This window comes from Amblyomma americanum, chromosome 1 (genome assembly GCF_052857255.1).
Source record: "Amblyomma americanum isolate KBUSLIRL-KWMA chromosome 1, ASM5285725v1, whole genome shotgun sequence".
In the NCBI taxonomy this organism is placed as follows: domain Eukaryota; kingdom Metazoa; phylum Arthropoda; class Arachnida; order Ixodida; family Ixodidae; genus Amblyomma; species Amblyomma americanum.
The window spans coordinates 171,755,505-171,782,761 of record NC_135497.1 but is presented as its reverse complement, the minus strand read 5'-3'; the positions used below and the strand labels follow the sequence as shown (position 1 = coordinate 171,782,761).

The following is a 27,257-nucleotide window of genomic DNA, read 5'->3' as shown; positions in this document are numbered from 1 at the left end:
TTCGCTAGAGCTTACCGTGGCGCAAATGCGGCGTAGCGGCATAAACGGTACAGGCATCACCGGCCCCTACCCAGGGTAACTGAACGCTCTGTCTGGCATGAACATTTCGTAGCATCGCAGATGTAGCTTAAATTCGCATTACAACAAGGCTAAACGTCAAGGGATTTTTTTTTTGTCAGTAAATGTCCTTATATATCGCGTGCACCAGAATGTAATGAGTAAAACGTGCAAAGCAACAAAACTAGGCGACATAATAAAAGAAAAAAAACTTTCATTGACGTCTCATGTCTTTTATTCACGCACTGTCATCACTGTGTAGGTGTGTTTGAACATATTTTATACAAAAAAAGACAGCGCTTTTGGCGCTTTTTTCGGTTAAATGTTTTGCGTATGACGCCAAGTTGTCTAGCTATTTTTGTTTGTTATTTGCAGCCTAGCGGCAATCCTACAATGCGGTTTTTTGTTTCTTCTGGTACACGAGGTGGCAACGCGCTTGTGGTGACTAAAAAAGGAAAAAAACACCCAGGGATATACTACCTCTAATTTGCACAACAGCAGCAGCATTGTCATCGTTTGTGGATTGAAAACACATGTGACAGGAGATGCAAAGCTTGCCACATACGGGACTCCAGATCGAGCACTTGCGCATGCACTCGTGCACTGCTCTTTGGTGCGATGACACAGCTGTCATCTTGCAGTGGCAGAGAAGCAGATAGCGGTTGTGGCAGCGTCGTGCTCGTGCCGAGGTAGCAGACCCTTGTACGCACGCGTTCATTCTCGCTCTTTTCACTGCTTAGCGCCATAGTGAAGCGCTCACCTTACGGCTGGTTGACGCTTGCGCGGTGCTGCAGAAGACTGAACAGCCGTCGCCATAGCTCAGTTCGTAGAGCACCGGACGTGAAATTCGGAGGAGGTGGGTTCGGATCCACCGGCGGAATGAGGTTGTTTTTTCTTCTGCTTTCTAACCAGTTATCTAATGTCCAACATTCTTGGAGAAAATTTTGAATATTGAGAAATTGTAACGTACTCTTACGGAAATATTGAATTTAATGGTCCATTCTTCCGATGTGTAGCAAAATCTTTCAATTTTTTTCCATCGGTTGCAGCGAGCAGTGAGGCTGCCTTAGAACGCTTTTGACCGTAGCAAAAATGTTAATAGCAAAAAAAAGCAAGCCAGTCGACAGGAGATTTGTGGATATATGTATTGCTATAGTGAAATCATAGATATATAGAAATATTAATCACACTTAATTCTTAATTAATTAAGAATTATTACGCCAGTAATCTCCCAATGATCAACGCCAGAAATTAAAAAAGGAACATTCCACCATGCTCTTTGGTAGTGCGTGTACGTGCGCGTGTGCGTGCGTGTGTGTGTGTGCGTGTGTGCGTGTGTGTGCGTGTGTGCGCGTGCGTGTGCGCGTGTGCGTGTGTGCGTGTGTGCGTGTGCGTGTGTGTGTGTGTATGTGTGTGTCAGGGAAGACTAAGTATTTAACAGAAATATTCCTTTTTTTGAGTAAAATGTGGCTTATATGGCATAATATCATTGTTGGCAGACACCAGCTAGGATTGAGGATGCAAAGTCATTCCTCTTTCGAGAGCTTACTGACGCTGAAGATGCATAACAAGGCATACAGAAGGACTCACAAGCAAACCCGTTGGGCCGTATACTTTTGATGGGTGGTGTACATACCCAGTAGTTGCCACAAAATAAGCGTAGCACTCGCTCTGTCAATGTTTTTTTCAAAGTGAGCGAGAATGTGAGAAGAGCCGAACGTCTGTGCATTTATTCCTGTATATTTGATCTTGGCGGCATACTTAGTATCACAAATGCATGTCATGGCTATTTCCGGCTATTTCTGACCTTGGTTTTGGTTTTAGCTCTATTTATCAAATGCCAGCGGCAACCCTGCATATGTGCTACTTGTGAATGTTTCTTAGGCAGTGTATGGCTGTGCTGTTGTTCACACGAACACTTATCTGTGGTATGCTTTTTTGTATGCATGAATAACCTATGAAGACGTAAAGCGCTGGCGCTGATGGGGCTAAATTACATGTTTTACTTGCTTGCGCAAACGGTATTAATAGCGCGCACGTAACATACACACATACTTACACACGCACTGTTGCTTACAGTGGTCACTCGACCTACAAATACCAACACTGCACTATTATATGACTCTTCCCTGACCCAAAACCACCTTATCCCATGCTCCTCAGTGCAGCCCGCATTACACTTGACTCGCCGTTGGAAGTGATCATGTTTATGTGCAAACTGCAGGCAAGCGTTCATCCTGGGATCTGTGAGGTGAAATTGAAGCCCGTGAAGAAGTGTTCAAGCTGTAATAAGCTGTACTGAACCCTGCGGGTGGCATGCTCTAAGCAATGCCTTTGGCACCACTGAGGAGCGACCGAAGGTGGGTTCCGCAACCGGTTTTATTTTTGTAGTTCGGAAATACGATGATATCACATTTGTTTTCGTACGGCAGTATTGGCTATTGCAGCAATAAAGCGAGCTTACATTCATTAAAGTGCACGGGTCACTTTTGACCACCGCTTCCTGATACCAAAGATGTGACGAAAAGGTACGAATGGTCTAAGTCGCTGACATCTGACATCAAAGCCAAGAGCAGGCGAGTAAAGACCCAACTGAGGTGGCAGTAAGCATTTTCAGATCACCCACACTTCCAGAAAATGAGAAAGGGTGCTGTGTAGCTCTTTCCCTAACTTAGGTTGCATCACTGAAGCCCTGAAACACCCCCGTTGGCAGCGAAGCTCACTTCCTGGGTTTCTTGTCTTTTTTTTTTGCGCTTACAGTAACGGGCTGGAGAGCAAGAGCGTCAGGGCCAGCGTTAGCAACGCTCGCGGTCAGCGGCCATTGACGCGTTGGTATACTGTGTCTATAGCTTTGCTTGGCACACCGCATAAGGCACTTTATCTGGTGTTTAACCGCGTTGCGGTCGTAGTGTGTCATAGCCGAAAATTGTCTCTTCGTAAAAGGAATGGCCAGTGGTCCGGCTCTATTTTTAGTCACGCGAAGTGAACCGTTACGACAAAAAATTACATGCAGATTCATGATTACATTAAATAAAACTAACACCGAGATTGGCTTAACAAGAATGATTCAAAGGTATACATATTCAAACCAAAGCCTATTATATTCTTGGAAGAGGAACTGCCTCACTTCGCTTGATCAAATTTTCTCAGATTAGTCGATCAGGCTTCGTTGAAATTGCTGCATTCTACACACCTCTGAGCTACACGAGTTCTTTTCCTTATAAAATCAGCTCAAAGGCGTGATCTGTGATCTATGCGGGCACTCTTTTCAGGAGCGGCTTTCCCCATCGTAAGCTTCCTCCCCCACCCTGTCTTTCATTTCCTTGATCACCCTTCGGCCCATCTCGACCATTATTTTTGTGCTCCAGGCACTCACGAGGACTCCTAATCGGACAACGCCACTTTCGCAGGTCTTTCCTTTATTTGTATTTCACGACAAGGGACGCGTATGAAGCCCCACAAAAATACAAAGGCGCGGATGATGAACGCAGAGGGAAGAATCATCATTACAAGCCTATCCGATTCTCTCTCCGATATCATTCCTTCTTTTCTTTTCCCTGCGTCCTCTCTTCCGGATGCCCTGAGAGAAGTTCATTCAAGCAGAAATGATTCCTGTCTTCGCGCAGGGAGGAGAAGCAACAAGGAAAGCGAAGCGAAACCATCTCGCGCGAAGGGGGCCAGCCACAATCGGGGCCAGGAAGGCAGTGTAGAGCGGAATGACGGCTGCAGTAATCTAATCAAGCGATTAAGGGATAAACGCCTCGGGCTTAATGTATTCCCCCCGAGCAAGCTGATATGAAGATGGCGAGGGGGGAAAGGAGGCCGACACGGCTTCGCTATCTTGCGTAGCCGGTATAAGTCGCCCACCGACTGAATGATGACTGCAGAGGGCGGACGCGACGAAAGGGCAAGACAAACGACCCAGTCGCCGTGTGTCGAAAGACGTGAGACGTAAAAGAAGTTCTCAGGCTCGTTTATAGTCTCCCTGTCCGGGCAGTGCCGGTGTGGCGCTTGCGAAGGTGCGTCAGCAAGACCTTCTGCCACCACTGCTGCGCAGCCGCGAATCCCAGCTTGCGTCCACGAACGAAAGAACGACGGTTGCAGTAACTTTCAATGAGCTTAGAAATATACTGCTGGCGCCCGTATATACGTTCCTGATCCGCGACGGTATCGTTCAGCGACGCCGAAAAAGGCCTGTCGATTCCGGAGCCCATGGAACCCGGATGGCGACGAAGGTTACGCGCAGACCCGCCGGAACTCATTCTCCGGCAGCCGAGATGTCGTAACGGAAGCGTCGTGAAAACAGTAAAGACGTGTCCTGGTGTTTAGAACACTGGGCACCTCAGAAATGCGTAGTGCACTTGTGAAGCCCTATATCTAAACTTTTGAAACAACCGGGTTCTGTGTGATTCCCGTTTTAAAGTACGAGTTTGGTGAGGACACTAAAATAATAATAATAATAATAATAATAATAATAATTGGTTTTGAGGAAAGGAAATGGCGCAGTATCTGTCTCATATATCTTTGGAAACCTGAACCGCGCCGTAAGGGAAGGGAAAAAGAGGGAGTGAAAGAAGAAAGGAAGATGAGGTGCCGTAGTGGAGGGCTCCGGAATAATTTCGACCACCTGGGGATCTTTAACGTGCACTGACATCGCACAGCACACGGGCGCCTTAGCGTTTTTCCTCCATAAAAACGCAGCCGCCGCGGTCGGGTTCGAACCCGGGAACTCCGGATCAGTAGTCGAGCGCCCTAACCACTGAGCCACCGCGGCGGGGCGACACTAAAATGAAGATTCTGTTTTATAACCCGTGAGCGGGTGTCTTCACCATCCGATATGCTCGGCTATGTAAATAAGCGATTAGGACATGTATACCGGCAGGCAAAGAATATCTGCAGATGCCCTTTGCGCTGAGTAAATTAGTAAGTCATTCTAGGTAAGCTAGCCTAACATTCAAGCCTGTAAATAGAATGTTTGTGAGCTGTGATTGTGTTAGCTCCTTTAAAAAAAAACTTCAAGCTGATCAGAACTGCGCAAGCGAACTTATGCGCGCTCGGAATATACAACTTTTGTCCGTAAAGTTTCGAGACTTATTTATTTTCTTCTCTATAAATGATTCCCCAAAACAAATATTAGTGCGTATGTGTAGCGCCATTTTTTCGGGCTAACCTGAGCTATTTATGTCAATTGCTGTAGCAACCGCTAGGTGGCACTACAGGTAGAAATGTACGTTGTCACTAGTCGTTTGCGCATTCTACTCTGAGTGAATGTGGAGAGATGGATGTCCACCTCGAACAGCGTGTAAACATAAAACTCTGTGTGAAGCTTGGCAAAACAGCCACACAGACGTATGAGCTCCTTCGTGACGCTTACGGCAGCGAGACATTATCGCGGGCGCGAGTTTTCGAGTAGTGGCACAAGAGGTTCGCTTCGGGGAGAACGCCGGTGGAAGACGACACAAGGCGGGGGCGCCTTTCAACCTCACGGAATGAAAACAACGTGGCTCGGATCAAGGAGATCGTACAGCAAGACCGCACTATTACAGTCCGCATGCTATCAGATGCTGTCGACATTAGTAAGACAACATGCCACCAAATTTTGCGTGAGAACTTGAGGAAACGAAAGCTGAATGACAGACTTGTGCCGCACTCCTTCACACCGACCAGAAGGACACGCGGGCATCAGTGAGCGTTGATTTGCTCTCCGGGGCAGAGAAGGATGTTGCATTCGTCGACAGCATCATTGCTGAAGACGAAACGTAGTGTTTTCAATACGATCCTCAAAGAGGCAGAGCGCCGAATGGCGGTCCCCAAGCTCTACGGCGTCGAGAAAAGTTTGGCGACAGAACACCAAAACAAAGCGATGCTGATAGTTTTTTCGGTGCCAGAGGTGTCATACACCACAAGTTTGTCCCACAATGGCAGACGGTGAATCAGGAGTTTTATATTCATGTGCTCCAACACATGCGTGATGCACTGCGAAGCCGTCGCCCTGACCTATGGGCATCTGGGCAATGTAGCCTCCTCCACGATAACGCAAGGCCGCAGACTGCTCTCAGCGTGACAAAATTTCTCGCCAAGCACAGCGTTACTGTACTTCCCCATCCGTTATACTCGCCTGGCCTCTCCCCATGCGATTTTTCCTGTTTCCTTGTGTGAAGAGAGCCCTAAAGGTCCCTGGATAGGGAGTGTGGAGGCCATTCAAGACGCCACGACAAAGGAGCTGACAGCGCTGCCAAAAGAAGCGTTTTCCAGCTGTTTCCAAGACCTCAAGAAGCGTTGGAAGCTGTCTATAGACTGCAAGGGAGGCTATTTCGAAGGGGTGCTGCACAAATGATTTCAATGTTAAACGAATGTTTAATGCACTCAGTCTCGGAACTTTATGGACAAAAGTTGTACAACTAACTATCGGTAGTTGAAATTTGTGATGTCTAGCATTACCCCTATACGATCTTGTATCATAGGCCCGCAAATGTGAGTGCTACATTCCGGATTAGAGGTGTTTATTCGGGCGCATACGGCATGCTGCAACGAGAGTTGCAATCTTACGAATTTGTGCGAACTTACGAATACCAATTAGCCCATCGGCAGAAAAAAGCACGTGTGATGTAGAGCTTAGTGAAAAATATGCAGCCCCAGGGGTTTGTTTGCTTTTACGTCATGTAGGAGGGCACTCTAATGCCCTGTGACAAGGAAATTTTCAATGCCCGTTCAGTCGATGGGCATTGAACTCAGTGCGGATGGGCCAGTGCCACATGGCGGTTTTCAGTGACCATTGAACTCGAAAGGCGCCGACTCAATGGGGGTTCGCGAATAGCCATTGGAATCTCAAGGGCTACTGAGAATAGCCTTGCACTCATCATACGTTGAAAAAACAAGACATAAAAACCAGAAATCAAGAAAACTATCTTTGATTTAATTAAATAATTTTAGATTACATTAACAGGTTCAATAAGTAATTTCTCTTTGGTAGCCAAAATGACCACTCCGCGGAAAGTCCGGTGGCCATATGTAAACATGGAGAAAAAACTCAGGAAGGAGCGTACAGCTTTAACTCTGAAGCATAGTCATAAAAAAGTAAAAAAAGAGAGAGTTGGTCCTGCGTCACTGCTTCTGCTTCACTTCGTATCTTTCCTTAATTTTTGCTACCCATAGCGCCACCTGTCCAATCGTATGCTAGCTGCTAAATGATCATTGAAGTCCGCCGTGTGGAGCTGAATGGTCATTGACTCAATAGGCATGGAGACTGACCGTGTGACAGGGGAGTAACACCGCTGAAAATCCCAAGCTTCGAAGTGGGCACTACGAGACTTGATCTCAACTTCGAGAGATCTTGAACGCTGATAATGCTAAAGGAGTCACTCAGCAACGCCCAGTATAAAACTTAATAGGCTGAATATTTGTGAGAAATACTGCACATGTTCGTAATTAGTGGTGGAACTTTTTGAACGAAGCTTCAACGAAGAGCTTTAGATGTCCCCAAGTATGGTAGCGCCTTAGAGGGCTCGGATGAAGCTGGGGCGGAGAAAAGGAAACGGCACACGAAAGCTGAGTCCTTACCCTAAATTTCCCTTCTTCCTGTAACCAAACTTTGTTAAGTGACGGCACATCCTTTTCTTTTCTTCGCCGCTCAGCTCTTCGCTCCTCACCCTCCATCGAATGGACATAGACACTGCCCTTCGCCTGACGCCATTGCAGCGAACGCCTGCTGCAACGCTGCGGTGCAAGATGTGCTGTGAGCTTCTTTGAGTGCTGGTCAGTTTTCTCTGTTTTCCATTAAAGAGCCCCCCCCCCCTCTCTCTCTCGTGTAAGTTTTCCTTTGAATGAAATTTGCCATTACCAAACATTAGGCTCATTCTGAGCATCCTAACTTAACGATGCTGACCGGATACAGCCGTTTTACCGAATTATTTGTTTAGTACGCAGGATAAAATGAAAGGCCCTCGCACCTACGACCGTCGTTGAGTACGACTGATGTGAGCCCGGTTTGCGACACACTGTATCAAACGAATTAAAGGCCTGATATGTACATAACAGCGTGTGCAGATACTTGCCAACCGAGTGTACACAGTAATCAATTCAGCTTTCTTCAAGTGCTACGTAAACAACCCGAATGCCGGCAGTAATTACGCGAAAGACCAGGTAGAGGACAGAACGGACATTCGCACACACATGGAGCTTGTGTGTCGCCTCCTCTTAATTCTCTACCATGAGGAATACAGCCGGCGAGTACACGGTGACGTGCAGATTGTGACATTACGCGCAGCACTAAAAGGTGCATAAGAATCCGATTGGCTGTGTCCCTTATATTATTCTAAACTGCGTAAAAGCACCATTTAAACAATTTGCGTAAAAAACACGGTTTACTGTGGTAAAACCACCTTTTCGTCTTTTCGTTGCAGAAATTCGAGGAGACAGCAATCAGGCCCTTCAATGTAGTGAATATGTGTAGCGATAAACGCGGGGAGTTCTGGGTTACTGGTTGCCGTGGAGCTAATGCACGCAGCTATCTTGCCAAAATGTCCGCATATGCTTGCATAACGTACACTCAGGAAGCAGTGACCTACAGCGGTTCGGTTTGAAAATGTCATATCAGTTAGCTTCGGCCGCAAGTAAAGAACTTGCAAGTTGTGGTTTGCATTTCCAAATAGCCTGGCTAGGCGGCGCTCGATGCAGTTCGTTCACTGCTGCAGTCCTCCATTTACTGCTGTCTGCGCCCATACTGACCATCCAGAAACGTAAGCCCTCTAGCGGCAGGGTCACGATAATCTTATGAGACAGGAACATAGGTAAGTGGGCACGTATTCACTGTTCCTCAGCGCAGGGGATAACGAACATACCCACTCAGCGCGCGAAAACTCTCACCCATATTTTTTTGCTTACCCCTATGCTAAATACTTACACAGCAAGACAGACAGCCCTAAATATTATAAAGCATTAGACAATATCGTGATTGCATGTGTGTTTATAATATGGCGTATTCGAAACGCACATATTAAGCATCACTCTTACACATGGCCTTAATATTTGTAATTCATGTAGGAATTCTTGGTCGCACATTCATTTTTAAGAACGAACGCCTCCGACGACGGTACAAAACCAGACGTGTGGTGTTATATTAGTTGTGAGCTGTACAATGCACGTAAGTTAATTTCGCTGCAGCTGTTGCTGCTGACAACTGTCCGCGCTCGCCAGCTCCCTTGGAGCACACGCTGAGGTGGAACATCGTACCCTTCATGTGGCCAAACAAGGTGCAGTTGTTGAAAAGAAGGAAATGCAGTGGGAGGCGGCGGAAGACCAACAAGAATCAACAGCAAGAAACCAAGCACAGGCCACTTTCGATTAGTGTGGAACCGAAACTGAGATTGGCGGAAAAACGAGCCGCTTAAAAGCGTTGCAAGAGGCCGGAACAAAGGCGGCCGAACAGAGGGGGATGACTAACAGTGAAGAGGTATCTCCAAATGGGGGCGCAGAAGCAGCACATTCTGACACAAAATGATTGTACCGTCGACGAAGGCTGTCCCTAGCCCCCGCCGCCGACAACACAGACCAAATAACAGAAGTCCAGCCAACTCTTCTGTCCGATGTCCACAAACAGGTCGTTCGATTCGGAGGGCAGCTGCGCGGACGCCTCTGGCCCGCCAACGACGTTCGGAAAGCTAACCAGGCACACTTGGAGTTTACGCGCAAAGTCGTGCCAGATGATGTCAGCGCTGGGCTTCTGCATCTCTTGCTGCTCCTGCCCGAAAAACATCCGCCCGAACAAAGTTCCGCCGCTGCCCTTAAGCGACGGCTTCCTCTAAACCGCGGAGCCGACTTACTTGCCCCCAATAAACTGATCCATGGAGTCATCTCGCCCTCACATGCTCAGCAACGTATGCCAACACCTTAAAGCGCAATGCAAGGCGTCCATTATAGTTCGCATTCTCAATGCAGACCTTTTCTCTTACGCGTGGCCAAATGTCTGCACAGGCACGGTAATCACCAAGGATACCCGTCTACCGTCGGGTTTCGTACTTTAAGCATGAGAAAATGGCAGAGTGAGAGACATAAGGAAAGGTAGAAAGGGAGAGAAAACAGCGAAAGGGTAAAGCGCGCACACTAAAGGGGTATAAGCGGACTTCGCGAGCAACACACTTCAAGAACAGCAGCAGCAGCCGGACGGCCTTCCGCGTTGCTTGCGACGAGGCCAAGGTCGCAGTATCCTTGCAGCTGGCAATGAATGGGGATATAGCCCCTCAGTGTGGAGTGCTCTATGTCAAAGCGAAGATGGGCGCAGATTAGATAGTCATCGTTTTCCTAACGTCCCCAGTTATCACTCCCTGGCGTGCGCTAGTAAAGTAGAAATAGGCACTCCTAAAATAAGCGCGCAGCCACAGCAAACAAACTCGCAGAAAAGTCTCGTCAAGGCTGGAGAGAACGGGTGCCAGTAGTAATTCTAAGAAAGGGTCAAGAACAAGACTACACCCGGTTTGCGTGTGTTTTCCTTTGCATGCAGCCGTCTGAGAGTGGAGCTTCGTAATCGAAACCATGTTTTTACCATCAGCAGGCTTTTGAGCCTTTGGCGAGAAGTTTGATGGGATTTCTGAAACGAATCGAATTTGGGCCCGTTTTCTAATAGTTTTCGAATAATTATCACGAAGTTCAAATTGGGCACGCCATAGATTTTTTTCGACGACGCTTTCAAAAACAGGGCCCACGATGCGTCACTCCATGCTGCCGCAATCGGTCGGTGAGGGGAGGAGGGTTTTGCGCCGCGACGCGCTCCATTCGTGTGGCGTAGTTGACGAGGTTGTTATAGATTGCCTTCAAGATTCGACGACGCGACAGGGTTCAGGAAGGATTAGGAGATCCTGTATTCAGCTCCTATATCGAAGGCTATAGCTAACACGCGTCCTTCTCATCAACTGGGATTTTGGGTCTAGCTTGTTCGCTGTCGTCATGAGTACAAAAAAGTAATTTCTCTAGACGTATGACACAACAGTCAAGTTGTTAATTTACTGACTTCCTCTGGCGCGTACCCTAGTGAAGATGAACGTTTCTTTTTTCGAGAGCTGCGCATAGATTACTATTCCTAAATTTCCGCAAAAGAATGTCCAGACGTTGACTGGCGAGGAAGACAGGGTGAGCAACCGGGAGTTAATAACCCGTAAGCAACAATGGCGAGATGAGACAGTGATAGAAAGGAAACCACGATGCTACTGACACTGCACATCCGGCGTTTCTGGAAAAGTGACTGAAACTGACAGAACTAACGGAAGACGGACTAAAACATTTTAGACCTGCCGGCCGGATGTGGCTCGCAGCCCACGTGTTCATTGAGACCGACGGCATGTTGGCTTCTCTCGGTGCGATGAAAGCGCCCATGAATGTTCACGTCTTATCTCTGGAGAAAGTTACTGGGAAAACGTCCTGCATGAGAACTGCTAAATCACCAAGTTTACCTGTCATTTGATGCAGCGATGGCGTAGGTATATAGGGCATCCGCCTTGCGTGCAAGATGACCGAGGTTCTAACCCCGGTGCCACGCAATTGTCCACCAGATAAAAAAAAAACTGCGTGTGTCGATAGAATTGCATAACCAAGCCTGGGGCGTGGCCGGTGACCAGATTCGTGAATGGATTCCCTCACCAGAACGGGATTTGGCCACTCTGGTGTAGTACTTCGCCGCAACCTCCTGTATAACTAAACCAGTTAACCCTCGGACCTCAGTCCGCAGCGGCTGCGAAGTAACTGACCAATTGCGGCGGTCAGACCTGTTACGCAGCAGAGGGTGCGAAGAATATCTGGCTCCGCACAGACCATCATTGGAAACTGAACCTGGCAATGTTTAACGCTAGAAATGCAGTGAGGCTAGTCCAGCAGTGCTGTTCGAGGAACCAGCGGGTATTAAATGAGATGTCATTAAGCTTAGTGAGGTTAGGAGGACAAGGTGAAGCATATACAGGGATAAGGGGTGGGCACGTACAGTGCTATCGTGGATTAGCCTAGAGAAAAGAAATAAACGTGGGATTACACATCAATCGGGATATAGCTGGCAACATAGAGGAATTCTATAGTATTAACAAGACGCCGGCAGCTATTGCAATTAGGCCTAATATGAGGTACAAACTGAAGATGGTACAGGCTTACGGGCCTACATCCAACCATGATGAATCGATCATCGAAAGCTTTTATGAAGGCATGGAATCGGCAATGAGCGAAGTAAAAACAGAGTACACTGTACTGATGGATGACGAGTACCAACGTACAAAAGAAGCAGGCTGGAGACCCGGGAGTAGGCGATTATGGCATAGGCTCTAGAAATAGCAGCGGGAAGTTATTAGTAGCGTTCGCATAGAGAAAAAAAAATTACTGATCATGAATACCTTCTATCGGAAACGGGACAATAGGAAGTGGAGTTGTAGAGCCCCAATAGTGAGACTAAGAATGAAATAGATTTTCTACTATGCGCTCGCCCAGGCATCGTGCAGGTTGTGGAGGTCCCCGGAAAGGTGCGTTGTAGCGACCACGGGGTGGTAAGGTCTCGAATTTGCGTAGACCTGAAGAGGGAATAAAAGCATCTAGTGAAGCGGAAGCAAGTTACCGAGTTAGATGTAAGAGGGAAAGTAGAGGGATTCAGGATATCGCTTCAGAACAGATATTTGACTTCAACTGAGGAAGAAGACATTAATGTTCAAGCAATGAACGATAACTTCACAGCTATCATTACGAGTGCGCAATAGAAGTAGGCGGTAGGATGGTTCGACAGGATACCGAAAAGCTCTCGCAGGAGATGAAAAGTCTTAAACTCCAAAGCATGAAAGTCTGTAACCATACAGACAGAACAAAACTGGCAGGGCTGTCGGAGTTAATCAGCAAGTTTAAGGTAACCGACATGAGGAGGTATAATATGGCGAGAATCTAGCATGCTCTAAAGAACGTAGGTAGCCTAAAAGCGGTGGCGAGGAAACTAGGCACAGGCAAAAATCAGATGGATGCGTTAAGAAGCAAAGAGGAAAATGTCATTAGCAATAAGAATAAGATAGTTACATTAGCCGAAGAGTTCTACACAAATCTATATAGTAGCCAATGTAAACAGGACGTGAATGAATAAGGCAGTATCACACATCAGTCGGACATCCTGCCAGTAAAGAAAACCTTAGGTGCAATGCACAGGAGTAAGGCAGCTGGTGAAGGTCAGATAACACCAGATCTGTTGAAGAATGGAGGGGACATTGTGCTAGAAAAATTAGCCACCCTGTATAAGAAATGCCTAAGGACCTCGAGCGTGCCAGTAGCTTGGAAGAACACTAACGTTGTGACGTTCCTTGTGTGTGCTACGAGCGTCCGCGTTCGACGGCGCGGCGTAGACGGAGCCCCCAGTGGCGGCGAAAGCACAACCGGACCCCCTTTCATGTTTCTACTGTATATGGCTGCAAGCAACTTGAGTGGGATTGCTTTCGGGCCTGCCGCCGTGGACCGCACGGAGACGACCAGAACGAAGGGGTTTAAGCACAACCGGACCCCCTTTCCATAGTGTTGGCACGAGACGAACGCCGCCACCGCCGCCGCCGCGGGGAGACGGGCGTTATCTTCCCCAATTGCCGTGACCGTTCCAGGGCGGCCTCGTTTCGGCGGGCCTGGCCCCGTGGCAAGACGGCGGGCATCATCAATCAACCCTTCCGAGCACATCCCAGGACAAGGGACCAATTTTCCGGCCTTTTAGTGACCTCGCGTTCCGGCCTTGAGGGGCGAGTGTCATTTGATGGAGAACGGAGGCCAGTGACCCGCGGGAACAGTCAGCGGGCCAGAGCGCGCCTTACCACAGCCGACGCTATGCGCTACCTCGACGACAACCTTCTTTCCCTCGGACTCAACACGTGAGGGGGGCGAGACCATAAGTGCGGTGGTGCGTTTGTGCGCCCAAGTGAAAGCCCTAGCCCCCCCCCCCCCACTCCGGCGTGGGCGTCCTCACCCTAGGGAGTGTGGGGATAAGAGGATATAAAAATCGACAAGGAGTACCGAAGAAGGTACGCTCAGGACGACATCGTTCGCCAAGGGGGCCTTCAGCGCCGAAGCCCGACGGCGTGCAGCTTCTGCCAGCAACCGTTCGAGCTCAACTCCGGAGCCCCTCCATTGTCCCCATGAAGTCGTCGGCACGTAAGCTCGGACGCCCGAGCCTCTGATGTATAATCATAATCAAGTGTAATTATTGAATATATCTGTTTCTTTAAACTGAGCCATACAGTGTCTCATTGTCTCTCCGTCCCGTGTGGACCTGCGCATTATGGGGGGTCATCACACTGGGGTCAGAAGTGGGGTCTCAAAGGCAAACATCCTCTGAATGCTGCGACATTCCTGACTTCAAAATTGTAATCAAAAGGGAATCACGGAACTGATTGTGGGACTTTTACCCCCATTTGAGAGGCTTGAGGCACCGGAGGGCTTGAAAAAAAAATGTCTGTAACTGAGGGAGCTCCCACTCCACAGCCGTCGCTCGGAGCAAGCATGCTGGCATTAGGAAGCGTCATTCCGACGTTTAAAGGAGATAAGACAGGGGTTCCAATCTGCGATTTCCTTTCCATGCTAGAAGAGATTGGGAAAATGGGGGGATTGTCCGATGCTCAAATGCTGGGAATGGCGAGGTGTAAGATGGCAGGAGCTGCTCATGATTTTGCATGGAGAGACGAAAAAGTAAAATCCACAAAATCATTTGCGGAATTCAAGAAGCTCGCGTTTGAGCATTTCGACACTGAACCACGTCACGCGCTGGTACAGAGGTTCCGTGACGCCGGACAGATGGTAGGGGAGGACGTGCGAACGTTTGCGTCGCGGCTTCAGCGCCTAGCACGCGATACGTTAAGCAGGGAGGAGGAAGGAGACCAGCTAAGGAAGAAATACGCGGAGGATCTACTTAAAGAGGAAATGACCGCTTTGTTCGTGGCTGGTCTGCAAGACCCCGTGCGCCGGTTCGTGCTCTCGCGCAAGCCGAGCAATTTCGACCAAGCCGTGGCGGCCGCATTGGATGAGGAACGAAATGAGGCGTTAACGACAGCCGCAGCGAGAGTACGCGTCATAGAGAGAGTGGTGCTCAACCCTGAGGTTGCTCTCTTGACAGAGCGGTTAGATCGCTTAGAACAGCTGCTATCTCAGCAGGTAGAACGCCAGGTGGAAGCGCGCGCTCAACAGCGCCCATTCGCTGGAAACCGGAGACCGCCACAAAGCTACAGGCGCGGTATGCGAGATTTTGAAGAAATCGTATGCTTCGCTTGCCAGGGTCGCGGACACATCGCCAGGTTTTGCCAAAACGTGCGCCGTGGGGAGCGACAAAGAGAAGCAGGCGAGACACGCCCTAAGCAAGCCTACAGCGGGGCTCCAGATACCGAGACAAAAAACTAGATAGTCCTCCCCATCCTGAGGAGCATGGGGAGGGAGCAGTGGATGATGAGGTGGTGGTGGTTTGCGTGGCCGACGACGCATGCCCTGTTGTGCGTTGCAAGTTAAATGGTTGCTGCATGGAATTGTTGATAGATACGGGGTCAAAGGTGACATTGCTTAAGGAGAGCGGTTTAAACACACTTCGAAGGAAGGGGGACCGCGAGGTGTTGGAAGCGTCTGGTGGTATGGCAACCAAATTTGTGGGCATAACGGGGGATCCTCTTGGCATAAGTGGACTCTACCGGTTACACTTCTCTCTCGGCGGAATTGCATTGGAGCACCCCTGCTACGTATGCCCGGACACGGTGTCTTTGCCAAACGGAGTGTCAGGTATATTAGGGCAGGATTTTTTGAGAAAAGGGAAGGTAGTAGTCTCATTCTCTGAGGAAGAGGTTAATGCGGGCGGCTCAAAAGTTCCGTTTTTGAACAGGAGAGGGGCTGAGATTCGCATTACCGATATTGACACCCGTCAAACAGTGGGATCATTGGAGAAGGTGTATTCGCGGGTTGCCGTCAGGCTGGTCGATGAGGCAGTCGTCCTTCCTTGGTCGGAGCACTTTTTGTACGCGTTTGTGCCTTCAGATGTAGAGAGCGGCGCCGTGGGAGTGCTTGAGCCGGTCGACTCTCTCAGCAATGGCCTGAAGGCAGCCGCGTGCCTCGTGACAGTTAATGACGCCCACAGAGTGCCCCTACGGGTGGTTAACTGTAGCCAGCAGCCACTGAGCCTTCCCAAGAACAAAACATTGGCTTTCTTCACCTCTGCGATAGAGAAACGTGAGCCCACCGATACGGTACTCGCAACTGTAGAGCATGCTAGTCCTTCGGCTGCTCCAAAGGAGTCGTTCGATCTTTCTCACGTAAAATCCAGGGAGAGGGAGGCTCTGGCTGGTTTGCTGAACGACTACTCGGAGGTATTCGCCGCGTCCAACCTGGATTTGGGCTGCTGTGGCGTTATAAAGCACAGGATAGAAACCGGCACTTCATCGCCCGTTTACCAGCGTGCGTACAGGATTCCTTACTCCCAACGTGAGGAGATGGAACGGCAGGTGCAGGACCTGATTGATCGCGGCATTGTCGAACACTCAAAGTCACCCTGGGGAGCACCAGCACTATTGGTGGAAAAGCCAGATGGCTCGTATATATTGGTAGTGGACTACCGCAAACTAAATGCCGAAACTCGCATCGATTCATACCCCATCCCCAATATACAGGAGACGCTTTCTCAGCTGGGCTCTGCCAGGTACTTCACGGTAGTGGACATGGCGGCGGGATTCTGGCAGATAGCAATGGATCCGGCAGATGCCGAGAAAACGGCATTCAACACGCCCTCAGGGTACTATGAATGGAAAAGAATGCCGATGGGTCTGGCCAACAGCCCTGCTGTCTGGCAGAGAACCGCTGATGTTATCCTGGCAGGTCTTCTGGGGAGGCTGTGCTTCGTGTATATGGATGACATAATCATATACAGTGACAGTTTTGAGAACCATTTGCGCAATATTGAGCTGGTTTTGGTGCGACTAATAGGAGCGGGTCTCAAGCTGAAGCCCTCTAAGTGCCAATTCCTCAAAAACTAGGTGAAATATCTCGGGCACGTTGTTTCAGCTGAGGGCGTGCGACCGGACCCTGAGAAACTAAGGTGTGTCTCGGATTTTCCATCCCCGACTAGCGTCCGCCAGGTCCGGCAGTTTCTCGGCCTGATCGGTTACTACCGAAGGCACATAGAGGAGTTCGCCAAGCTCGCTAAGCCGCTTACCGCCTTAACAGCCAAAAATGTCGCCTTTCGCTGGGACGAAAACGCGGAGGATGCTTTTGGGGCCCTGAAAAGGAAGCTAATGAGTGCACCGCTGTTGCGCCACCCGGATTTTAATTTGCCCTTCGTTATGGCCACAGATGCGTCAAAGTTCGCAGTTGGTGCCGTGCTATCTCAGGTTATCGAGGGCAAAGAACATCCCGTTGCTTTTTCTAGCCGACAGCTGAGCCCCACAGAGCAAAAGTACGGAGCTACGGAAAGAGAGTGCCTCGCCGTTGTCTGGGTAGTAAAGCACTTCAGATGCTACCTTTACGGCCGCAAATTCAAGCTAGTCACAGACTGCCATCCTCTGAAATGGGTGATGAGTGTCAGGGACCCTAGCTCGCGACTCGATAGATGGAATCTACACCTGCAGGAATACTGCTTTGAAGTTGAGCACAAGTCAGGAAAGACACATCTGAATGCTGATGCACTCAGCCGCACAGCTGCCGTGGCAGCTATAGATGAGTTTGTCCCCGTAGTCGACCCCACCGAATTACGCACAGAGCAGTGCAAAGATCCTGACCTGAAGCGAATAATTCAAAGCTTAGAGGGCGCACCGTCTCACCCCGAACAGCTAGGTTATTTTATTGGCAAAGACGGCACCCTGTGTCGGCGCACGAGGCCAACCAGGAAAGGGAGACCAGAGAAAACCACTTGGGAGAGAGTCGTCATACCTCGGTCGTGGACAGAAAGGGTTCTTCGCGCGTTTCACGATGCGCCATGCGCCGGTCATTTTCGCGTAGCGAAGACACGCAGGCGTGTGGAGCGTTTGTACTTTTGGAGTGGCATGCGACAGGATGTTAGAGACTACTGTGCGAAGTGTCATTCCTGTCTCGAAAGAAAAACACCCAAGGGACGAAGCCCAGCTCCAATTCAGCCGTTCCCTGAGGTTTCGGCTCCCTTCGAGCGGACAGGTATGAACATAATGGGCCCACTGCCCACGACCACTTCCGGAAACAAGTACAGTCGATCACCTTTCAAAATACGCGGAAGCGGTAGCACTCCCAGATCAGAAGGCAGACACGGTTGTAAGAGCATTTGTCGAACAGATCGTGCTCCGACATGGACCCCCGAGGCAACTCTTGACAGATCGGGGAACGAACTTCGTGTCGCAGCTAATGAGGAGAGTTTGCGAGCTGCTTAAGATCGCTAAGAAGCAGACAACACCGTACCATCCGGCTTGCAACGACGCGGTGGAGCGACTGAACCAAACCGTGGCCGGGTTCCTGTCGCATTTTGTTTCGCGCGACCAGCGGGACTGGGACTTGTGGCTCCCGTATGCAATGTTTGCCTACAATTCCGCAGCACACGAGAGCACGGGCGAATCGCCATTCTTTCTTCTCTACGGCCGAGACCCGGACCAGCCTAGTGAAGTACCGGAGGGCCCCCGTCGTGTCCCATACGCTTCACTGGACGACTATAAGGTTGAGCTAGAATCGCGCTTGCAAGTGGCGAGGGACATCGCAAAGGAGGCCTTAAAGAAAGCGGCGAAGCGCAGGAAGGAGGTGCACGATCGCAGTGCTAGAGACGCGCCGTTTGATGTGGGGGACAGCGTGTACATTGAAAACTTCCAAAGGCAGATTGGGCTAGCTCGTAAGTTCCAGGCGAAGTGGAGAGGACCGTGCGAGGTTGTCGAGAAGCTTCCCCCGGTAAACTTCAGAGTCCGAGACGTGAACCGGCGCATGATAAGGATACACGCAAATCGCCTCAAGTCGGCACCGGTTCAGTATTCACGAAATGAGGAAAGGGAAAGCGTGGATTTTGATGGGGACAGAAGTGAAGCGGAGCGCGCAGATAGTTCGCAAGAAACGCCCTCTCCTGCATTTGTTCGGCAGGCGCCAGAGGTGACGGCCGGAATGCCACCGGATTTACTTCATGCATTGCTAGAAGAAGAAGAAGCGCGCGAGGTTGCCGCGCAGATAACGCCAGGAGAGGCTCCTGCCACGAGCCCTCGCGAGTCCCAAAGCAGACAAAGGGTCACAGACTTACTTAGTATGACTCATGAAGGCCGATATCCGCTGCGAAATCGGAAAGCTAAGTCGGACTAATGGCGTAAACAGAGCGGAGTTGTGAACTGGTTAGAATTGTGTAATGCCGTAGCTCAAGCTCATAACATTGCTATGTGCTTATGTGTTAAGTTATCGGAGTTGGTAGTTAAACCTTTCTGTCATTAAGTAACACCTTCACAGGAGAGCATGCGGAGCGCAGGCAGAACCTGCCCTACTTCCTTTCTTTATCTATATTTTTGTCTGTGCCGTGATCGTGCTAGAAGTGGGAGCTCCTTTGTAACTGTGGTAAATTTATTTCGTCCAGTTTGGACTAGAAAGGAGAGGCTTGGGTGCTGAGTTTCATGTTTATTTGTAAAAGAAGATCAGTGCTGCCCCTGGAGACGCCAGTTATGACAGCGGAGGCATATGGTGTTGTGCAGTGGTGTTGAGTGCAGTGAAAAGTGTTTTGTCGGACGCACTGTGCGAGGCGATTCAGAAAGACAAGGGGAGCTGCATGGACTCAAATGTTCGGAGAACATTCTTCTGGAGGGTGAGCGAGTGTGACGTTCCTTGTGTGTGCTACGAGCGTCCGCGTTCGACGGCGCGGCGTAGACGGAGCCCCCAGTGGCGGCGAAAGCACAACCGGACCCCCTTTCATGTTTCTACTGTATATGGCTGCAAGCAACTTGAGTGGGATTGCTTTCGGGCCTGCCGCCGTGGACCGCACGGAGACGACCAGAACGAAGGGGTTTAAGCACAACCGGACCCCCTTTCCATAGTGTCGGCACGAGACGAACGCCGCCGCCGCCACCGCGGGGAGACGGGCGTTATCTTCCCCAATTGCCGTGGCCGTTCCAGGGCGGCCTCGTTTCGGCGGGCCTGGCCCCGTGGCAAGACGGCGGGCATCATCAATCAACCCTTCCGAGCACATCCCAGGACAAGCGACCACTTTCCCGGCCTTTTAGTGACCTCGCGTTCCGGCCTTGAGGGGCGAGTGTCATTTGATGGAGAACGGAGACCGGTGACCCGCGGGAACAGTCAGCGGGCCAGAGCGCGCCTTGCCACAGCCGACGCTATGCACTACCTCGACGACAACCTTCTTTCCCTCGGACTCAACACGTGAGGGGGCCAGACCATAAGTGCGGTGGTGTGTTTGTGCGCCCAAGTGAAAGCCCTAGGCCCCCCCCCCCACTCCGGCGTGGGCGTCCTCACCCTAGGGAGTGTGGGGAGAAGAGGATATAAAAATCGACAAGGAGTACCGAAGAAGGTACGCTCAGGACGACATCGTTCGCCAAGGGGGCCTTCAGCGCCGAAGCCCGACGGCGTGCAGCTTCTGCCAGCAACCGTTCGAGCTCAACTCCGGAGCCCCTCCATCGTCCCCATGAAGTCGTCGGCACGTAAGCTCGGACGCCCCAGCCTCTGATGTATAATCATAATCAAGTGTAATTATTGAATATATCTGTTTGCTTAAACTGAGCCATACAGTGTCTCATTGCCTCTCCGTCCCGTGTGGACCTGCGCATTATGGGGGGTCATCAAAACGTCATCTTAATTCGTAAGAAAGGAGAAGTCAAGGACTTGAAAAATTACAGACCGATCAGGTTACTGTCCGTAGCTTATAAGGTTTTTATTATGGTAATCGCTAATAGAGCCAAGGCAACCTTAAACTTCAATCACCCAAATGGTCAGGCAAGCTTTCGTAGAAGATACTCAACAATAGACGATATTCACACTATTATTCAGGTGATAGGGAAGGGTGCAGAATATAACAAACCCCTATATATAGCCTTGATACTCGTAGATTACCTGAAAGCATTTGACTCAGTCGAAACCTCAGAAGTTATGCAGGAATAGCGGAATCAGGGTGTAGATGGGCATTATGAAAAATTACTGCAAGGTATCTATAACGGCTGCACTGCCACCATAGTCTTCCATGAAGTCAGCAATAATATTCCAATAAGGAAGGGTGGCAGGAAGAGAGACACGATCTCGCCAATGCTATTAATCGCCTGTTTATACGAGGTATTCAGAGGCCTAGATTGGGAACAGGTGAGGATAAGAGATAATGGAGAGCACCTTAGTAATCTGCGATTCGCTGATAAAATTGCTGTGCTAAGTCACCCAGGAGATGAACTGCAAAGCATGATCAATGAGTTAGAAAGGGAGAGCATAACAGGTGGTCTAAAAATTAACATGCAGTAGAGGAAAGCAATGTTAAAGAGACTCGGCAGAGAACAGCAGTTTACAATTGGTTGCGAGGTACCGGAAGTGGCAAGAGAATACGTCCACTTAGGGCTGGTAGTGACCGCAGATCTAGATCACGAGGTTCAATGCACGAGAATAATAAGAATGAGGTCGAGCGCATTTGGCAGGTTTTCTCAGATCATGAGGGACAGTTTACCAGTATCCCACAGGAAAAAACTAACCATTGTATCTTATCAGTACTCACCTACGGGGCAGAAACGTGGATGATAGCGAAAAGGGTTTGCCTTGAGGTAAGGACAACGCAGCTAGCTATGGAAAGGAAGGAAAATGATAGGTGTAGCGTTAAGAGACAGGAAGAAGGCAGCGTGGGTCAGGGATCAAAAGCAGGCTAATAAGATTCTAGTAGAAATCACGAGGAAGAAGCGGGATTGCGCAGGACATGTAATGCAAAGGCAAGGTATGCGATGGCCCTTAAGGGTAATACAATTGATTCAAAGAGAAGACAAGCGTAGCAGGGGACGGCAAAAAGATAGGTGGGCGGATAAGGTGTTTGCGAGGATAGGGTGGCCGCAGTTGGCACAGGACAGGGTTAATTTGAGATGTATGGGAGAGGCCTTTGCCCTACAGTGGGTGCAGTATGGCCGATGATGATGATGATGAACTACCAACTTGAAAGAAAAAGAATGACAGGTCATGCTTTGCAAGAGCAAGGTTTGAATGCGCTAGCAAGCAGTTTACCACACTAACGACACCTTCGAAATTTTTCAAACGACTGCAAACGCCGTTTGTTGGCCACTGCAAACACTTTTTATTGACTCTTAATTTCTGCTGAACCACTGCTACCGCTGCCACCACCGTCTTTTTCACACCGCATATTGCTTGATCTTTTGTTGCTTTTATTCGCAACATTGGCGTGTTTAAGACTGATTAAGACACGCCAAGGCATTGCCCATTTTGCCTTCTCCATGTTTTGCGCGAAGCTGATGCGAGTGCTGCGGCTGCGGCTGCTGCTGCTGCTGCTGACAGTAAGAATGAAATGGAAAGCGCACGGGCCTGCCTACTGGCTCAAGCCGAGCCACAATCCGCTGACATGTGCCGAAAGTAGGAGAGTTTAAAGATAGGAGAGCAAAGAAGAAAAGAGAAGACGCGATTGTTTAGTTTGGTTTGGTTTGGTTTATGGGGGGTTTAACGCCCCAAAGCGACTCAGGCTATGAGGGACGCCGTAGTGAAGGGCTCCGGAAATTTCGACCACCTGGGGTTCTTTTACGTGCGCTGACATCGCACAGCACATGGGCCTCTAGAATTCCGCCTCCATCGGAATTCGACCGCCGCGGCCGGGATCGAACCCGTGTCTTTCGGGCCGGCAGCCGAGCGCCATAACCACTCAGCCACCGCGGCGGCTCCGAAGACGCGATAGTATATGCGGGCCGATCCCGGAGACAGTGCAATACCGGGCCGACCCGTGCCAGAGTGCTTCAAGCACTCCGCCGTATTTGAAAAAAACAAGTTTAATATCTTGGGTCTCAATGGGACCCGTATCAGATATTAAACCAGATAATCTGCTCGATGCGAGTGGGCGACGCGGAGGTTTTATAGGCGAGCGCATGGCAACTTTCGATGACGTCAACGGAGGCGGAATTTGTATACGTCATCCACGTTGTGTTTGCTAACACCGCCTAGGATATGACGTCATGGAAAGCTTCGTCACCGCTGCTGCTGCCCTGCCGCACGTACTATGTTCACCTCTATCCCTCAAGTTCCTCCCTACCTTTCCGTTCATCTTTCTCTCTTTCTATCCCTCAATTAACACAGCACTCGTCGTGGCTATGATATAGTAAAAAAGAAAAGTCGTGGCTGTGATGCTCTGTACAATTGCTTCTCTAGAGATATCCCTGGGTTCGAATCGGACCAGTGGAAATTTTTTGGGGATTTTTTTTCTGTTTGTGTGACGTAGAAGGACGACACACAGATCTCTGAGATATCGCTCACAGCGGCCAGTAATGCTAGCGCTTGAAAAGCGCCCGCAGACAAGAGTCGACTAATGCGCGTGGAGTGTCCTTTTTTCGCCCTTCGTTTACTCAAGCTGTTTGCATTCCTTTCAAGACATAAAAATCAATGATTACAAACTTTCACCGCATTTTTGACACCAGCTTTGTAGGCAAGAAAAGGTGCTCCAGTAACCTGCAAGAGCTTTACCTTCCGCGGTTATCCATTCTGGGGAATTTTTCTTTTTCTTGAAAATTGAGGACTGAAATTTGTAGAAAAGAGAATGTTTGTCGGTTTTCACGGAATTTTAGGAACCGAAATTTTCTCGTTATTTATTTTTCAAATGGGTAGATTTAGCGATCTTGAGGAAAAACGGGCGAGAAATAATGATTCTTGGGTCTAAATTAGAGCATTTTGCGATTGCGACATGGAGCATAACTGCGTACCTTTTTATCTTATGTGTGTCGGACATTAGTTTAAACTTTGGTACATGTGTCGCTTGTCTTCTCTGGTCTCCAGGAACAGGCCTCTTACTGAGAAAACTGTGATTGTAGACATCTATCTAGCATAAGCGTGGACCCCTGTCTTCTACCCATTTCTTGCTAACACCACGCTGTCCAGTGTGTGTGTGTGTGACATTTTTGTTCGCTGCTGCAAAGTGTGCGATTATTTTTAAAACTGTGTTCGGTCTTTGAGAACTGGCTTTTCTATGGTCGCTTTTAGGAGCGAGTACGGTCCAACATTCGGGTAAGAAAGCCGTGTCATCCATGTTCATACAGCCCCTCCGCCAGTCGTGGTGACTTAATGACCAAGGCGGTTAGCTGCTGAGCGCGATGTCGTGGGCTCGATTCTTGACGGCGGTAGCCATATGTTGGCGGATGCAAAGGCAAAAGACGTTTTGGTGCGGAGTTTTGGAAGCTCGTTGCAAAACATTGTTTTTATAAGTCGTCTAGACACCGCTACCGCAGCGACGTGTCTATTTTATACTCAGAACGTAATACCTGTGTGTCGAAGTTGTTAACACACCTTGAGAATACCGGCGCCCATTTTATGTTCATACTCCTCTATGGTATAAAATACTCTCCAGCGCGTGGAACATCACATTGAAAGTGATTTACTTCAACTTCGAGCGTATATTCGAGAGTTCTTGGGAGACCTACACTGGTTTACGGTTTATGGAGGTTTAACGTCCCGAAGCGACTCATGCTAAGAGGGACGTGGAGGGCTCCGGAAATTTCAACCACCTGGGGTTTATTAACATGCAGAGACATCGCACAGTACACGGGCCTTGAGTATTTCGCCCCCATCGAAATTCGACCACCACGACCAGGATCGAACCCACGTCTTTCGGGCTAACAGCCGAGCGCCATGACCACTTGGTCTCTGCGGCGGGTCACCTGGGAGACCTGCACATTTATTTGAAATAACTCCCAGAGAAGAATTATCCAGTTAGATACAACATGGTGTTGCATACACATAAGGGTACGCACTCGTTGTACTGTATATTCGTCGACGTCTGTTATCGCATCGTCCTTGAGCATTCGTGCACGACACATTTGTAAAACAGGTTTCCACGGAATTTTATGCACTTTCCGTCAAAGATGAAAACCTTAAAGTATATCAAAAAATAGTGAAACAGTTTCAGGACGAAAGGCTGTGAGCGTTCCTGTTTAAAACTATTCAGCATGTTTCCAGTCAACGATTCTTTTTATTATTTAGCACATTCAAAACAGTATTGAACTGCACATCTCAAAAAATAAAAGCAAAGTACACTCAAAGCGTTAAATGCCGTTTTTATAAAGAAATATCAATACAGTGAGAGAACTCCCACCTCACTTCAGTTTCACATTGAAAGCTTATACCTGCATAATTCTAGTTCACAACATGCAGAGTGTTCGACTTCTATACGAACGTGAATTTTTTCAGCCGTTTCTTAGCCTGCAAAACGTGACGACAGCAGTTGCATAATATTGTCACGGGGCGATACGAGAAAGAGGGTGCGTTTAAACTATATTATATTATCAGATATGATGTAAACATGATGTAAAACATGTACTTACATTTGCAGGGACCGTGGTGGAGTTAGCGCGAATGGCAAGGAGCGATACGCGAAAGGTCCTCCTAGCAACAAGACCTTATCTGTTTAGTTTTACAGCCTCGTCAACCGTAAGGTGCGGGAAAGCGATACGACCACACGTGCGCCGGCTTTTAACTCTCAAAGCTGCCGCTACAAAACAATCTAGAAATAATTAAATCAACTGCAAAACAGAGCTGCGGCCACGAGCGGATTCTACACACATGCGTTATCCCAGGTAGGCACATTCTTCATCGAGAGGCGCGTTTCACGCCTTGCTGATGCACTTCGCTGGCAAGGATTCTTGTCGAAAAAATGCGGCGGTGACGTTCCACCTACACGCGCCCCAGCTCCGTGGACATTCATTATTGGGAGTAGTTTACCGGAAAGCCCCACGCCTGGCAGCGTCATTAGACTCTCTTAGCATAGCGGAGACGCTCTAGATCCGCCAGGTGGAGCCACTGCGCGTGCGCAGCCGGCGCCCGATAAACTGTTATACCTCTACGCCAGAACGTAACCGCTACGCTAAATGAGTCTGTCAGAGACTTTTAGCATAGCGGAGACGTATTATTGTCGAAGTACACTGGTTTAGGCACCTGCCACGCACGCGCAGTGGCATGGGTGGGGCTTGCCGTGGACACTGCACGTGTACGTCTATATAGCTACGCTAAAAGCCTTCATTGTCCCCATAATTATTCTAAACGTCAACGATCATCGTTTAGGAACCTTAGGCTTTGTAGCGTCCGTCATATTATAGCTTGAGCACGTAATGCAGTTCAGTCGGTATGGTAATTTTCAAAGCGGTGTGCGCAGTTGCATTGCACACATTTTTTTGGTCAAGTGAATGCGTTAAACTTCTGTTATTTCTTAGCTTGTGACGCATAGTGCTACACGTCCGCGTGCCGTTGATTGATTTCACCATTTCGGAAAAACCAACAGCGTGAAAATATAGGAAGACAAGAAGGTTAGATATATTAGAACCACTGGCTATCAACTGAAAGGTTTATTTCGAAAGACGTCCAATATACCTCGACCGAAAGAAACAAAAACTACACCACCAAGTCAAGCAAGTCATGCCACAGTTTCACCCTTGAGTTGGCTTTTTCTGTCTAGGTGAAAACTAGGACTTGGTTTGAAGAGCTGGCAGATGTGGCGTGCCTGATTTAGTTACCAACTGGACGACGCGGTTCAGACTTGACTTTCAAAAGCTGCATTTCCATGGTGGGATACGGAATTTCGAAAAGTTGCCGCGAATAGGAGATTACTGCCTTAAGGTGACTTTTTCGGGCGGCAAGAGAAGCCGTTTTTGTCTTTCATTAAGAGGCGTTTCGATCGTCTGCTCATTCAGAATGTCAGCTGTCGAAATCTCGAATAAACGCAGAGTTTGCCTCTCCACTTCCAGGTATCAGCTGCCAGCTAACGCGTTGCATACGCATCCAGATTAGTGCCCTCAAGGTTTCTCCTCTTGTTAGCAAGGGCAGCGTGGGAGGCACTCTAGTAGGTGTTTGTTTTTCAACTCGTCAACAGGCACTGACTGTTCAATCTGTTTTGAATATAAGTGACCTGCTGAAAAGAAAGCAAGGTCAGACAATGAATTAGCAGGAACGTCAAAGTAATCCAGCTATTTTTTATTTTGCAAAAACTTACAATATATTTCAGGTAATGATAATGCTTCAAAGTGACACGAACGCCAAATAACGTACACACAAAGGAAGCTACTGATACCGTTCGCAAG

General features: G+C 49.0%; 1 long non-coding RNA gene and 1 pseudogene across 3 annotated transcripts in view; one reads left to right on the top strand and one right to left on the bottom strand.

Annotated features, from left to right (window-relative positions):
• The window catches only part of LOC144114188 (uncharacterized), a 139,093-nt gene that overhangs the window by 31,086 nt on the left and 80,750 nt on the right, over nt 1–27,257 (top strand). For 2 of the 3 annotated variants that reach the window (XR_013310970.1, XR_013310971.1), the window contains exon 2: nt 2,282–2,417. This is a non-coding gene — a long non-coding RNA (uncharacterized LOC144114188). Of the gene's footprint in view, nt 1–2,281; nt 2,418–7,691; nt 7,813–27,257 lie in introns of all 3 variants that reach the window. The other variant, XR_013310969.1, reaches the window with a different exon arrangement.
• LOC144116679 (U2 spliceosomal RNA) lies at nt 22,880–23,035 on the bottom strand (annotated as a pseudogene).